This window comes from Cynocephalus volans, chromosome 8, assembly GCF_027409185.1.
Source record: "Cynocephalus volans isolate mCynVol1 chromosome 8, mCynVol1.pri, whole genome shotgun sequence".
NCBI lineage: Eukaryota > Metazoa > Chordata > Mammalia > Dermoptera > Cynocephalidae > Cynocephalus > Cynocephalus volans.
The window spans coordinates 134675529-134690308 of record NC_084467.1 but is presented as its reverse complement, the minus strand read 5'-3'; the positions used below and the strand labels follow the sequence as shown (position 1 = coordinate 134690308).

Sequence of the window (14780 nt, the reverse complement as noted above, 5' to 3'; positions counted from 1 at the left end):
TGATGTCAGGATACCTCTTTAAATCAAGTATCTTATTTTTATTCCTAGATGCACATAATATAATGGTTTATTTTACAATTGAAGCCATCTTAGATTCAATAAAATACAGTAAGTTAGGTGACAAAAGACAAAATAGGGAAAAGTAAAACAAGTGACAAAGAGTTAATATTTTTAATACATAAAGAGTTCTTACATATTAATGTGAACTAGTAGGGTACTTCAACTGCATTGGCTTTTTCATTTCTTAAGTTAAGGATTAACAGCATTATTCTTAGTATACTTTTTTGTACATCTATTTTATTAAAAATGTAAAAGATTAAGCAAAGAGAAAATGCATAAAGGATGTGAAGAGGAAACTGGAGAAAGCACATGTAAATGTGAAAATATAAATTTCATTAAAAATGTTTAAAAATGCAAATGAGAACAATTAGAAAGCATTTATTACATAACATAAATATACTGTATATGTTTTTAAAGCTAATCACCAAGTGAGTAAGGGTATAGAGGAACACTCATACACCATGGGCAAGTACACAAATGTACTTAACCTTAAAACACACAACTTGCCTATTAGGAATTTATCAAAAAGACATTATAAGAAAAATTCAAGAAGACCTTTTTAAAAAATATGTTAACTCTTTCACTGTTTATAATATGTAAAACTCAGAAAAAACCTAAATACCCATCAAGAGATAGCTTAAATTATGATACATTCTCACATGATATAATGCAACCATTAAAAAGGATATTCAGTATCATATCTTTGAGTGCAATATAAGTATCCCTAGAAGCACACAAAGACTTTTTATAAGAGCACCAGAAATTTTCTGCTTATTTTTTTTCGGGTTTGATTTGTTTTACTTTTATTATTGAGATATACATACTATAATATGCATATCTAGGTGTACTGTTTAATGAATTTTTACTAGGCAGACACCCATGTAACCACCAACAAAATGAAGGTGTAGAACATTTCCGGCACTCCAGAAGGTCCCTCTTGTTCCTCTTGCCCTTCTAGCCCCAACCCCTACACTATCCTCATGTCTATCCCCATAGATGAGTCTAGTTTGACCTTTTCCTAAACTTCACATAAATGGAGGATGTACCCTTTTGTGCTTGGTTTGTTTTGCTCAATATTTTATCCGTAATATTCACCTATGTCGGCCAAGTACCGGTGCAGTCTGTTTTTCTTCGCTGCTGTATAGTGTTCCACTGTGGGGCTAAACCACAAATTATTTATCGATTTTTGTCGCTGTTGATAGATATTTGGGTTTTTTCCTGGTGGAAACGATTATGAAGCTGCTATGGATATTCTTATACATGACTTGTATGCTTTTTGAGGTTTCATAAATTATTTTATTTTTATTACCTCTTAAGTTTTAGATATTTCTATTAATAAAATAAAAAGGATCAAAACACAAAAGTACGTTAAAGAAAAAAAATCTGCTATCCCACCACACAAATACTATTAACATTTTCATTTTAATATCTACATTTTACATAACTGAGGTCTTATTATCATGTCATACAAACTGTTTTTTCCAAATCAACCCCTTCACCTTTTAGTTATTTTCTCCCTTCTTGCTCTCCCTCTCCCTTGGTTAGAGAAACAAGGTAACAAATGTTTACATTTGGTGTGTAACATTTTTCCACCCTTACAAGCCCATTTACACTTATACACACAAACACACACACACACAGGGTTTTTGCTGTTTGCTTCACAAAAATGGGATATTTTATATATTCCTCTACATCTTGCTTTCCTCAAATAAATAAGGTGACAATGTGGTCACATCAATGGTTATTTTCCCACCTTTTTTTTAAAACAGCTTTACTGAGATATAATTCACATACCATACAATGCACCCATTTAATATGTACGATTCAATGGTTTCTAATATGTTCACAGATATGTACTACCATCACAACAGTCAATTTTAAAACATTTTCATCATCTCAAAAAGAAATCCCATACTCTTTAACCGTTACCCTCTCCCCTCCTCACTTCTTCCCTCACCTTTGGCCCTAAGCCATCACTAATCTGCTTTCTGCCTCTATAGAGTTCTTTGTTTTGGCCATTTCATATGAATGGAATCATATAACACATGGCCTTCTGTGACTGGCTTCTTTCATTTAGCATAATGTTTTCAAGATTCATCCATGCTGTAGCATGCATCAGTACTTCATTCTTTTTTATGGCTGAATAATATTCCATTGTGTGGATATACCGTATTTTGTTTATCCATTCATCAGTTGATGAACATTTGGGTTGTTTGCACCTTTTGCCTATTATAAATAATGCTGCTATAAACATTCATGTACAAGTTTTTGTGGGAACATGTTTTCATTTCTCTTGGGTATATACTTAGGAAAGGAATTGCTGATCATTGAGTCATATAGTAACTCTATGTTTAATCATTTGAGGAAGAGCCATACCATCTTCCAAAGGAGCTGCATCATTTTACATTCCCACCAATGTATGAGGGTTCCAATTTCTCAACATCCTCACCTACACTTGTTACTAGCTAACTTTTTGACTTGAGCCCTCCCAGTGATGTGAAGTGGTATCTCATTGTGGTTTTGATTTAATTTCCCTATAGCTAATAATGTTGAGCATCTTTTCTTGTGATTCTTGGATATTTGGATATCTTCTTTGAGAAATGTCTATTCAGATCCTCTGCCCAGTTTTCTGTTTTTGCTTTTAACTGATTCATAGTAATTGTACATATTTATGAGGTACAATGTGATGTTCCAATACATCTTTACATGTGTAATGATCAAATCATGGTATTTAGCATATTCATCACCTTAAACATTTATCTTTTCTTTGTGTTGAGAATATTCAGAATCTTCTCTTATATATATTATTTACTATAGTTACTGTACATACTGTGCCTCTGCCCATTTTCAAATAGTGTTGTCTTTTTATTACTAACTGGTAAGAGTTTTTATAATCTGAATACAAGTCTTTTATCAGATATATGACATGCAAATATTTTCTCCCAATCTGTGGGAGTGTATAAACCCCATGATGCAAAACTATTTCAGATGACAGAAAAAAAGGGAAAGCTTCACAACTTATTTTATGAAGTCAGCATAACTTTGAATCCAAAATACATGCATATAAATCTCACTGATAAATGTAGATTTCAAAAATTGCTAAGACACTGGCAAATCAAAATACGTAGTGTGGGGAAAAAAACACAAATGTGTCACAGCTAAGCAGGATTTAACTCAGGAATACAAAGACGGTTCAATAGGAGATCATCTATTAAAGCAATACACCTACTAGCAGATTAATGGAAAACACATATGATCACCCCTACCAACAGTAAAACATTATCTTAACAGTGAAATTTTAGAGGTATTTCTACCAAAGTCAGAAACATGAAACTCAGAATCATCTATCTCAAGTCAGCCCTTAATGCTGCCTACCAATCCCATTATCATTCTCCCAATTCATTTCTTCACTCTTTAATAGATGACTATGTCATGTATTTTCCTTTCATTTCAAACCTCCAATACATACTCCCAATTCTTCCTTACTCAACTGATGACCCTGGTTCTCCATACACTAAAGTAAATAGAAAACACTCTGATGAGAAGTTCCTCAAGTTACCACCATATCTCTGTCCACATATTTTGTCTTTTCTCCTATTTCTATAGTAACTCTCCTTACTCCTAGTAAAGCAACGGCTAACCCTTCCACCTGTGCCTAGATCAGGGCTCAGCAAACCACAGCCCACACTGCCTACAGCTGCTTTCACACTACTACTATAGCAAAGCAGAGAGGGAGTAACAGAGACTGTATTGCCCCAAATGCATATGTGTTAAAAAGAAAATTGCACTACAAGGCTTATAATGAAAACACCAGTCCCCTGCCTCATCTCTTTATAACTCTCCCTCCCTGGTCCTGCTCTCACAGCAACCATTTCTATACTTTTAGCTGTCTCTTCTGATATTTACTTCTGTATTAAGAAATTTTTTTTGTTAGTTTATTTTCAGTCATAAAATCATGGTTATCTTTGTTTTTCAATTATCTATTGGCTTCCCATTGGAGAAGATGAGTCTATGCTTTAGGATTCTTATGCCACCTTGAACTTTTTCTCCCTTTTTCTTCTCAATAGTATAGTTACATCATGCTTTTGATCAAGTCAGTGTTCATTGCTTATATTATTACGACTTGTAAATATGTTCACAGTTCAACCTTATAGTGTACTGTGATTATATTTCTTGGAGCTAAAATCTTTTCTTTTTTTGCTTTTTCCTTAGTTTCCTATTTGTCTATAATTTTTTCTACAAACTAACCCGAAATCTTGAAACACATTAAGTAATTGATGGTTCACTTTTTTTTTTAATAGGAAATCTTTCTTAAGCTCTCTATCCTTCTGCTCAAATCTGCACTGTTGCTGTCCACTTATACTGTACAGCTACAGCTTACGACTCCTCTTTCATCATGATTCTGAGAATTTTCATTGCCTTTTTCCTGTGTTGAAGTCTCTGGTCTCTGGATTGATGTCTTCCTATTTCTTGATTTACTCCTTTGTTTTGGTGAAAAACATCCTTTGGTAACTTTCAAGGAAGAGTGTATGAAGAGATGAAATTTTTGAGATGTTTGTATTACAGAAAATATTTTTCTTCTACCCTGATACATGGTTGATAATGTGGCTGAGTTAGGTGAAAATCATTCTCCCTCAAAATTTAAAGGATTGCTCTATAATTTTCCAGCTTTAAGTGGTTGTTGAAAAGTCATCTTCTATACATGATCTGGCCCTAAGATCTTTTCTTTCTCATCAGTATATCTGATATGTCCCTGATATTTTATATGTCTTGTGTGGATCTTACTTCATTTCTCATGCATGGAACTTAGTGGACCCTTTCAACCAACAATGTTCATGATTTGATGGAGAGGAGAGATGATCTAGTGCAGGGGTCAGCAAACTTTAAAGGCCTTTCCAAGAACAAAATCAAACTAAGAAAAATTTGTTCTGAGAAAAAGGTCATGTATGTAAAATAACAGAAGGGTAATAATTAAGTTCCTGGTAAGAGTTTCATTTTAAGCCTCTGACACTCCAAAAGAATGTATCATTCAAGAGCTATATCAAGAGCTCTCTGTGGTGGCCTCCTCAACATATCATATTAGCAGTGTTATATCCTTTTATACATATACATATATTCAAACTTTTTTCTTTCCACAGAATAGGTAGATGTCACAAATTTTAAATTGCACTGCTTTATTCCTATTATGTAATTAAAAGTTTTCCTAAATCAAAAGCTCAAGACATTAATCAAGAAAGACGCCAGTTTAATTCCAGGTTACTAAAACTTATTACAACAAATCTTTCTCTCGATAAAGAGGAATCAATGGGATTTAAGACATTTAAAGAAACAATTTATAGGGTAATACAATACATTCATTTTCCTCTCCAAGTTACCTCACTCAAGCTGAGGTAATGTCAAGCTATTTGAATTATCTTTCATTGAAAATTGAGTAACCAAAAAAAAAAAAAAATGCAGTATTCAGATTGAAGTGACAATTTTATCCCAAATACAGTCATCACACAATAAAAACTTCAATCCAGAAAATAGGATTCAAGTTAAAACATCTTATTCTCAAAAACTTGTACCATTAAAAGAAAATCCAAACTATCTGTCTGCTTTCTACAGCCCTCCCAAAAAACCAGTACTTTTAGAGAAAATAAATAAGCTTAAAATTTAACTCACAAAAAGAAAATGAATTTGATTAATTAAATTTCAATTAATAGTTTGGTTTAAGGTTTAAAAGTTATTTAGAAATTTCTGGAAGAGCAGACTGGTATTGTACTAAATGAACTGTAGCGCCAGATGCTAATGCTCTCCCCACCAAAGCTCTACACTCCCTAGGTGAGCACTGCAGTCTAGTAAGAGCTACAATTTGGGTTTGGGTTCACTGCTTCTTTATTGGTGGCTTGCTTAGCATGTCCAAACCTTAGATTCCTCGTTGAAAATGGAGATAATAATGCCTACATAGGACCAACATTAATTACTGACAACCTCGCCAATGAAAACTAGAAAAAATCGATAACAAATACAAATAACGAATAACAAAGTACCAACAATACATAAAAAAGAGCTTTGTAATCTGCAAAGAACTATGTCAATGTTTGTCATATTTTAATCAAGATGTAAAACTATCACTTTCAACCAAGCTTTTCTGATTTAACAACAACGGATTATCAGATTCCATGGAAGAACAGTAGGGCAGTGGTTCACTCACAGTCAGCCAGAAGAAAAAATGGTGATATTTAAAAAATTTAGACTAAAAAATAAAAATTAGACTCCCTTATAAACAAGGGCCAAGAGAATATTTTCAGCAAACATTTCATTTAACTACGTAAACCAGAAGAATAAAGCTGTTTAACCACATGTAAACTATACATCATCTGACTACAGGTAGAATGTTTACCTTTGGTATACTTGGAAACCAGAGACACAATGTATATAAACATAAGCATATTTTTAAAACAACTGTCTTACTGCTTTTGTTCACGAAGTAGTAATACCCACTATTCTCAAAAGGAAAAACACAATATCCTTAACCAAAGAATCACCAGGGGAGTTTTTACTTAAACTTTTACACTAACATATTTGCTCACTTACTATTTATGCTCCATCAGGGCACATACCAGTCTGTTCCCCGAACATCTAGGGGATTAACTGACACCAAGTAGATACTCAATAAATGTGCAGAATGAATGAATGAACTGAGACTCTGGACAAAAGCTTAAGTGTTTTAAGTTGCAACAGAACAATTTAACCTATATTCCACCGTTCACACTACACACAACTACTGTCTCAACTGTAATGACATAATAAACTGAAAAAGACATGTACTAGGTATTTACACACACAAAGACATTGCTTATGTGTATCTGATTCACAAAGCCAGTTTTTAGTTATATTTTCTCTCAGGAAATTTTGGTGAATTCTTTCTGACATAACAAACAAATATCAGAAAAGCATGTTGCAATATTGATAATGCAAGTGCTATCTTTAAATTTCTGTTGCAATATGGAATAATTTAGGTAAAGTATTCTTTACCACTCAGAGTATTCTGAAATGTCAAAGTCCTTAATTCAACGACAGGTGAAATATAACAGAAAAAAGGCAGATCTTACCATTTCAAAACTATTATGCTGAATAAAGAGAAAATAGGAACTAAGTTTAAAATAAACTAATTACACTGAAATTAGTTATTCCAAATGGCAGCTAATGCCTTTACATTTGATCTTTAGATCTGGATGATAAGACAAGTTGTTTTCCAAATCTTTGAAGCCAATTGATAAGCTTCATGCCTAAGAAGCTTGAGTTAGAGGTTATTTTTATTAAAATAATACTATTTGGATATAAGTTCCTTCATAATTCTAAAGTCTAGAGTAAGATATTCAGCAGTAACAGTAATACACTTAAGTATATTTATGATTTCACATCACTTGTACAAGCATAATTATCTGGGTGGAACAGGCTTTATGGCTAGCAAGCTACGATCTGTGTGACTGCAATACTCTGCATGCACGGATTGAAAAGTTTCCCAAAATTCTGATGGTCATCTTCAAAGAGACTTGAACAAAGAGGAGTCGATTTGTTGGTGAATATAGAAAAACACCAAAGTTACCTCAAACACTAGTACAAAAACAAGGCTCTCTAGTAGCAACTAAAGAATTAAAAAAAAAAAAAAAAAAATCCAGGGCACCTAAAAGATAAAGCTCAGTTAATTGTTGCCTGTTGTTTCCATTTTATGGTCCTAAACACTGGGCATCAGGTATTTCTTCTTGGCGCTGTCCTAACTAAAATTTAGTGTTTCTATTGCCCCTCCTCCACAGCTAACATCAGTGCCCTTTCTTCCTCCCTCACCCCTCCCAGCTCAAACAAATTAACATTTGCACTAAGGTACCTCCTATCAGCTCGCAGCTTCTTCCCAAACACGCCCACGTACACTGAAACTGGCCTGCGTCTACACAACACACAGCTACAGGAAAAGAGCTTCGAGGGGGGCAGGTGGGGGGATAATTTAGCTACGCACAGGTTTACAGATATTTTCCAGACATTAGTTCCTCACTGTTGGCTCGCGTCTCTCCCAAATCACCTCTAAAGCACGGTGTTTATGAGGCTCCCTAATCCGATACTGCAATGGAATTCCGGATATTTGCAGACAGACATCCCGGCTTTGCAAGTGTTTGATCAGATACGTCCGGAATCTCCTTTCTTCTCAATACGCGCGGCTCCTGGCTGTACAGCAAGTCGACCTCGGCCAGGGACCCCCCAGCCCCGCACCCGGGCCGCGCGCCCGGCCCGAGGCCAGCGCAGGACGCAGACCCTCTGGGGCCGAGGCTGGCGGGTTGCTCGGGCTGCGGGCCGCTCCGCAACAGGTCACCCTGACCGCGAGTCCGCCGGTTCGCAGGCGACCAACTCGGCGGCCTGGCTTCGGGGGTGCAGCCTCCAGCGCAGGAGAGGGGGGTGTGGCCCGGCTCGGCGGGGCCCGGCCCGGCGGTTCGGGCTTGGGCTCGGGCTCACCTGAAGGGAGGCTGAGGCACCGCCAGGCGCCAGAACAGCGCGCTGGCGGAGGCCGGGGACTGCCGCCACCCGGGACGCAGAGCGAGGCGAAATGGGCTCGGGGGGTCGCCGCCCCCCGGCCTGGGACGGAGCCCCCGAGCGGGGACCCCACGGCCGCCTCCTGCCTCCGAGAGCGAGCTGCCGACGGAGGCGCGTCCCCCGGGCCCCCGGAGCCCTCCCTCCTCAGCTCGAACTCCGCAGCCCCCTCCGCGCCCAGGGCGAGCCGTCCCAGGGCCCGGGGCCCGGGGCCCGCGGCCGGGAGAGCAACACACCGCAGAGCCGGAGCCGCCGCCATTCCCCTCGCCGCCGCTTCGGCTCCGCGCCGCCCGGGGGGCGCAGCGCACGCACCTTCCCTCCCCCGCACCGCACCGCGGCCAGAGCACCGACCTGTGCAGCGGCGGCCGTCGCCTCGGAGGATGGAAAGACGACGCCGGCCTCACGCCTCGCCACCGCCGTCGCCACAGCCGCCTAGGGTAGCACTCGCCGACCCAAGCAGTCGGAGTCTCTCATTCAGCGCCCGCCGCTGCCGCTCGGGGGAGGGGAGTGAGCTGGATCCACCCCGTCCGCGCCGGGGGTGGGGGAGGAGAGCGGGCCTGGCGGGGGCGCGCGCCAAGCGGGCGGGGCGGAGCCGCGCGCGCGCACATAACGAGCGCGCTCGCGCGGGCCCCGAGCGCCGCAGCCGGTGGGGTCTTCCCCGCGCGCTTCTCGTTGGCGGCTCTTTGCCCCCGCGGTGTCCAACTGCCGCTGGGGACCGGTTTTTGCGGCGCGCGCCGCCAGCAGCAGCCCCACTGCCTCGCGCCTGCTGGAGGGAGGGGCTCCCACCGGCCAAACGAGGGGACGGGGAGGAATTGGAGGACCGACAGGTGGGGCACCCGCAACAGCCCGGCCACCCTCACCCGGCACCGGCCCCTCCATGGCGAAATCCGCTGTAGTGTCTGGCACCTCACCTCTAAGGCCAGAGAACAAAGTCTGGAATCACTTGGCTTCAGGATCAAATAGCCGGTCCACTTCTAAAAAGTCACTGAGGACAAGTGACAGTGCTTAAAATGTAAAGTCACCCCATTGTCATAGGATCATAAATTATGTGATCAATACTATTACACATTAAGATGTGGGAAGTGTTAGAAGTAGGCCTTTCTTTCTAGCTGTTAGGCGGGCCACTACCCTTGGCTTAATAAGCAAATGACAGAAATTTGGCATGCCGTGAGTCTCAGATTGATTAGTTCCAGGTGAATAGTATTTTTCACGTCATTGCACGAACATGATTCTGAAATATTAAATATTTTCTGTGAATGAAAAAGGAATGAATTCGGTATAAAAGGTGAAGGGTGTCGTTTCAGAGGGTGTACTATACGGAGTGGCCTACTTTAAATCAGCACCATTTGATGCAGTGTGAATATAAATGGAAGGTTTTAAGTGAGACACCTTTGTGTATGCTGTCATTAAACCATTTGGAAATTGATGATTATCTGATGATCCGCAGCTCTTTCTCTAGGCAATGTACAGTAGAATGTGGAAGGAGTATTAGTACCACTGTTGAGCATAAAACATGAAAGGACCAAACAAAATGGTTCCTATTTGGTTTCTTTCCTCTTTCTAATAACACAAAACAGAACTGATTAATCTGATACATTGAAGAATGCTAATTATTTCCTCATAACCCTTTATTCTAGTTGGGGAAGCTAGAATGCCCTTCAGCCCCCTTCTCTCAAAAAGGGTTACTTCCTTAAAGCACCCCCACACAAAGGTAAGTTAAAAACAAAAACAAAAGATAAACAACAAAGTTCGTAGTGTTTCATTTTTACTCCATTTTACTTTCAAATGAAGTCTTGGGTCATGATGAAATCACTGGGAGAAGTAGAGAAACCGAAAGAAGAAAGAAAGCCCCACAAAAAATTTCAAATGAGAACAGGCTCAAAAAAAAGGGAAAACAGACTAGGGTAAATTCATGTATACAGGAAGTTTTGCCATAGATGTCAATTGCTTAAAGTCCCAAAGAAACAACCGGAAAACTAAATTAGCACTTGGAGGAAAAACCCCTTCCAGTTATTGAGTTGGGTAAATGTTTAGTCTTTTTTTTAAGTGTTAGTAAGAGATTAAGAAAAAGGTGGTTGGCTGTGTGCCAGCAATAATACAGTACAGACAACAATTTTATATACATATGCATATATATATTTGTTTTATATACAAGTGTATATATATATATACACTTATATATATATATACCATATATATATATATACCATATCACATCCATTAACAGTTCTTAAGAAATAGGAAAACTGAGGAACGACAGGGAATTCTATTTTTATAAAAGTTAAGCTTGAATTAGGGTTTTATAAAAACAAATGAGCCAGTGTTCCTACATCTGCCAATAATTTTCACAGTTTACTGTAATAGTGAACTTTTCATTTGGACTTTGAGGAGAAAAAGCCATGTGACTCGTGAGCTAGCCCATGGATATACTAAATTCTTATGCCAACTGAATTTCTGACTTCAGAATAATTACCCCAAAATCTGTTTCTCACTTTGATAATCTGTAAAATAGTACTTTTACTAACCTTAAGAGTTGTGTTAAATTCAGATTTCTTAACTTAGTAAGACTAAGAATTTGTATATAAAAATACAGAAAAAAGTTCATTTTCAATGTCCTTTTTTTTTGTCATAGCTTGAAAATTATTTCACGAAGTCACAGTCCTTTCCTATCCATTGATATGCAAATGAAACTAATGGCTTTTTACACTTAAAGAGGAACAGCACCAAATTTTCTTTACTGGAGCACTTTTAGCACAGTTAAATTCTGTAAGTTGCTTTATGGATTCCATTGCTTTTGCCAAAAAACAAGAAATATGTGAAGTCTTAGTATAACAAAAAAATGCTAATGTATAAAATAGAAATGCCATTATATAAAATAGAAATCAATAAGAATTCAATATGCTTAAAAGTAGTTTCAGTGGAATCACTATTATGAAACAGTTTTATTACTATCCATCAAAATTGTTTCCAAGGGGTAAGCCAAGGAACTAATTTAGACATAGAACAAGCTGTTCTAAGACAAAAGACCACCATTGCAAAAAACGAATCAACAAACAACTCATCTCATTACAGCTGTCAAGATAAAATCAAACTGGCTTGGTAAGAAAGCTTGTTATTTCAGTAACACCTAATTCTATTACAACCAACAAAATTTCAGGAATAACATATACTGTACCTCTGTTACTTCTCTAATAATTAATCTCTTTTTTCAAACATATATAGTGGCTAGATGTTTTGAAGAAATTTGTCAGTTATGTTTGCAATGTTCTGATTTAAAACATTAGGTAAAGTAGCTTACCCAAAACTCACTTTGATGGGAAGGATGCATAAGGGGACTTTGAAGAAATAGACATTCTCTAGAAAACTGACTCTAAGGTACAAGGAGAGCCTATCATGATTCCCAGTCAAGAGTGACATGCCACAGACATTAAGATATCAAGGACAAAGGTAATCAACAATTCATTCAAATATGAGCACTATATTAATTTTACAATTTACGTTTGCGTTTACAATTAAGCTTCTTCTCACAGGGGCAACTCTGTGCATTGGTGTTGATTTGCAGGGATTTGTTTACTTTAATGATTAATGTTTCCTGGAACAACTCTTGGGGAGGCCAGTTAGTGTAAAAATAAATGTTTGCATGCACTAATAATTTTCAGTATTAACTTTGAAGACAGTTTCAGTAATGCCTTGCTTACCTGACAGGATTAGGAAAGGGGGCAGTGAAGGGTTGGATATAATTGGATATTCTAGATAACTGAGGATTTCATCTTGAAGCACTAGAAAAAGTTCAATTGAAACCACTTTTATTGATTTTTTTTCCCTCAAGTATCATCAGCCTCTCTGCCTTAAACTAATAAAACACAGTATAGCTGAACCTATTCTTGATGACCCAGAGGTATCTTGATAGAAATCAAAAGCTGCAATAGCAAGATGTCCCCAGGAACTTAGAAGTACTTAGTACTCTACACCATACAATAAGTAATTATGTCCTACTATGTTCCTGCATTCCTTTCAGTCTAATAGATCTGGGTAGTACCATAATTGATCTTTCTGTTCCCCCTTCTTGTTGCTGCACCTGCTGCTATAGCACTGTTCTGCACACACACATTCACACACGCAGCTCCCTTTGAATTGTCTTATCATGTGAGAGTAGCCTGGGAAACTAAATAACCAATATATTTTTAATATTATATATAAAGAATATGCTAAAACAACCCTGTAAAGTCCTTTTGCCTTCTTTCATATTTTCCTCTATATTTTAGATAATTGACTTTACCAGACAATTTTTCTCCAGATAAGTGAATTATTACTGTATTCTACCTTACAAAAATTTTAGACATTATTCTTCATACTTAATGGAAGGAAAGGATCTTTGTCAATAATATTCATCATATTAGTTTTCTTTTTATATATCCTGCATATTAAAATAGGTTAGAATTTTTTTCAGAAAACAGGAATTCATAAATTCATACCATAAATAAATAGATAAAGTAAATGGAGAAAAATGAAATACTCTTGCATCTGGTAGAATGTGAGGGATAACTGGAGTTGGAAAATCAACATTTTGCAACCATTACGGCAAAGACTGGTTAAGGTAAGAACTATCGATGGATCTAAATGTAGGAAGAAACTTTAATGAGGAGCAGGATATTTTCGTGGTCTTAGAGTATTTTCCCACAGACTTTTTATTAGTTGCAAGGAAGGAGTTGCAAGGAGACTTCTTATTAGTTGCGAGGAGAAATTGGACAAAATCCTGACCAGGTAATAAAAATTAACGTAACAAATGACAGACAGATAGACATTATTTGCCTCCAGATGTGATTCCCCAAAAAAGTTTTTTAAAAAAGTCAGGGGAGGGATGTATCCTTCAAAGATATCAAAGTCATGAAAGACAAAGTGTGTGAAAATATTACAACTGAAGATCCACGACAACTAAATGTCATATGAGATACTAGACTGGATTCTTTCCTGGAGGAGGAAAAAAATGCTGTAAGGGACATTATTGGGTTAATACGAAAACTGAGTGTAGATTGATTACATAAAAGTATTTCATCAGAAAGAAAGAAACAACAATCACAGTAATACGTTGAACTTTTAGAAAACTAGAGGTGGAAAAGGGGAGGGGAGCAGGAGAGGGAAGGGCTCTACTGAGGAATTGGTCACAAAGAATGATTGCATATTGTAATGATGAATAAGCTAACTGTACTGATCTAACCACCACACATTGTACACAGTTACTGAAAATCATCGTTTCACCCTGCATGTATGTATAATAAAAATAAATAAATAAATAAATAAATGAATAAATATTTCATCAAAGTTAAAGTCCCTGAAATTGGTAACTGTACTGTGGTTATTATATTCCTATTCTTAGAAAATATACACTGAAGTATTTAGGAGTAAAGGGCCAGGATGTAGGTATGGTTCAGGAAAAAAACAAACAAACTATGATATATATAATATATTGAACATACCTATGTTCATTATATATGTAAAATATATAAATGTATTGAGAGGAAACAAAAATTCACAATATGTGACTCTGGATAAAGTGTTTGAGTGTTCCTTGCAAACTTTCTATAAATTTGAAATTATTTCCAAATAAAAAGTTTTTTTAAAAACAGAGTTTTAAAGAATATTTAAAATTATAGAGACAAGGAATTTTATAATTGAAGAGTCATCTTATTTAACTTTTCATTTTATAAATGAGACTGAGGCTCAGAGATATACCTGAAGTCCCTTCACCGGTTATCATGACATAGGACGATCTTGATTCTACCTCTCTTTATCTCTACACCTACTGAACTACTATTGCTTAGTTTCTATTACTTTCTCCCTTTTCTGCTTCCAAACTCTGAGTTTCCTGAGGGCCTTGTATTTTCTTCTTCTACGATTTTACAGGGAACTTATATGGCCTTTCTCTTTTGACTATCACTGCTCCACTGGTAATTCTAACCCAGGCTTCTGTACCACATTTCTGTTTGCCTCTGTGATGTCTATATCAGGACATTCCATCATCAGTTCAACCTCTGCAAGTTCAAAACTGTAATAACCGTAGTAGAAAAAAGTCAAATAGCAAATAAAACCTATGAAAATATATTAATCTTTACTGATAAGCAAAGAAGTGCACGTTAAAACAAGCTATGTTT

At 37.4% G+C, this 14780-nt stretch overlaps 1 protein-coding gene across 2 annotated transcripts in view; it reads right to left on the bottom strand.

Annotated features, from left to right (window-relative positions):
• The window catches only part of RALGPS2 (Ral GEF with PH domain and SH3 binding motif 2), a 150626-nt gene extending 141479 nt beyond the window's left edge, over positions 1-9147 (bottom strand). For both annotated transcript variants that reach the window (XM_063103892.1, XM_063103894.1), the window contains exon 1: positions 8980-9147. The gene's annotated coding sequence lies outside the window, so the exon portion shown is untranslated. The remainder of the gene's footprint in view (positions 1-8979) is intronic.
• Between the last annotated feature and the right edge of the window lie 5633 nt (positions 9148-14780).